Raw genomic sequence first — 2,463 nt, 5'->3', positions numbered from 1 at the left:
TTCGCCTCGGCCTTCGAATATTTACAATTAAAAAATGTACTATAGTTAGGTACGTGCTCTATCTATAAAATGTACTTATTAGGTAATATTTAAGATATCTTGGTCGAGTCATTTATAAAAAAGGTGACTTTCAAGGTGTCATAATAATCGTGTTCAAGATCGCAGCGTTATTTCGATGCTTTTATTTCAGGAGTTACCAGCCAGAAGTGACACTGACCCTTAAAAAATATTACTTATTGATTTGGTATTCATGTTGGATATTCGCAGCGCATCTTGTTCTCATCAGTAAATAAGTATTTTGAGTGATAAATCAATAAGTTCGTCGAATCCATCTGCAGTGAGAGTCGTTGGCATGCCTGCCAGGTCTAATACTTAATTAATATGTACCTACTTTTAAAAAAAAGCTAACTTCAAGTAGCAATTCACATTCACCTTCAAAATATAGTTTCAAACTTGCTACGCTGTTACTAGTTACCTAGGTAGCGATATCCCGCTCACACAGTTAGCTTAGCTACTTGTTAGTATGCTAACACTAACTAATTCTTAGGACAACTCGTGTGTTTAGACTTGCTAATCAAGCTTCTAAACTATTGTACCAAGCGGCCCTTAAGACAGAATAGAACTACATATAATAACCATATTAAACTTGTGTCATAGAAGGTAGACACAATATCTATTCAATCAATGACCACATGTAGCATCCTAATTGCAAGGGTTCACATAGTTGCAGTAATTAGTTCTGTATTAGCATACAAGCATTAGGTTCTAATTGTCTCGTAAGCGTTGTAATCTATCACTACAGCCTGAATACAATAGGTATGTATTATAGTTGTATATATGATTGTCATATTAGTCATATGATATCAGCCGGCCTATTATGGATAGCTTTATCCATCTTTATCCACGTGATAAAATAACTGTCACTGTTTAACACCGTGGGATAGAAAGTGACGGACACCGTTTTATCACGCTGTCACGTAGACAAGAACCACCATCATATCCGTACAGGGATATGTTAGGTATGTGGAAAACTAATTAAGCCATTTTTGGGGGGTAAATGAGAAAATTAAAAAATAAAGTTTTTCAAACTATATCGTGTTACATATCAAATAAAATATCTCAAATAAGAATCTCAAATATATTTTTATTTCGTTCCGGGTCGTTCCTCATGCAAAGGTTGTCCATCGCGGTTCAACGTGCAACGCGGCGAGCGTGATGGGCTCCTTTGCGTCTGGAGGGGCGCGGGGCGAGTTTGGTGGATAGTTTTAGTACTTGTTAGTTTAGATTAATATTTAGTAGTAGTGTTTAGTTTTAAGAGTAGGTACCTATAGTTGATTTTAATGTAATTTTTTTATTTTATTATGAAGTGTAATGGAATGTTGCTTTATTTTTATTTTTATTTTAGGATTAATATTTTAGCAGTTATTCAAGAAAATGGGCAAAAAATGACCATTCCCCTCTTTATCTCCGAAACTACTGGGTCTAAAATTTTGAAAAAATACACAAAATAGTTCTTTACCTATAGATGTCAATTGGCCTTTGCGTCTATTGCAGACGATTTATGGTGCAAATCGGAGAGACAATGACCTCTCCAGACTTAACACCGCCTGGGACGGAATTAAGGAAACGCAGGGATGCCCAGCACCTGCATTACCCTCTCGGCTTCACTGTCTTAACCCACAGGAAAGGCGAGCCAATACGTGTGGAGGCAGGTCGGCTGCAGGAATCTGCCGCTTATTTCAGGTTGGACCCTACTCGCGCCTTACGGTAACTCCATACCGTGATTTAATTTTGGAGTATCCTTCTCCTAGATGGATTGCAAGCCAATGCTAAGAGGTCCATCTCCCCTGTGACGAAACAGCTTTTTGCTTTGTTGTGCTTAGTCGCCTCGTACGACACCCTTATCCCATGTGAGGGTTGGCGCTATTCTAAAGCCGGCCACCACACGGCAAACCTATAGATGACAGGAAAACCTATTAGAAATGTGCAGTCAAGCGTGAGTCGGACTTAATGTACGGAACCCGTGGAACGCGAGTCCGACTCGCACTTAGCCGGTTTCTGACAAATACAACGGCTCCGCAACAGTAATGCAGCTGCAGTTGACATTAAAACGTCACCCTAAGCAGCCTAAACATTTTAACGTCGTAAAAAACTGTAAAAGTGCAAAACCAAATCTACGTCAAAAAGATTAGCGGCATAGTTACGCCAAGCACACTTCGCCGTGATTCCAGCCTCAAAGGCGCTTTGTGACACTTTTGAAACGCCCGCGCCTGGGTCTGGCCACTCTTGACCCCTTTTTACGACACTTGTAACCGTCAGACATGAAAGGGCTAGTCAGATTATCTAACTAATAAGCTGACACAGTTTTAAAGAGTTCCGTATTGTGATTCTGAGTTGCCCGGGGCAGGTTACAGTAGGAAGATATACATGTTTAGTTTATAAATATACATGTTTATGTTAAGA

Source organism: Cydia amplana, chromosome 2 (genome assembly GCF_948474715.1).
Source record: "Cydia amplana chromosome 2, ilCydAmpl1.1, whole genome shotgun sequence".
NCBI lineage: Eukaryota > Metazoa > Arthropoda > Insecta > Lepidoptera > Tortricidae > Cydia > Cydia amplana.
The sequence above is the reverse complement of the archived record's forward strand: the minus strand, read 5'-3'. Positions refer to the sequence as shown.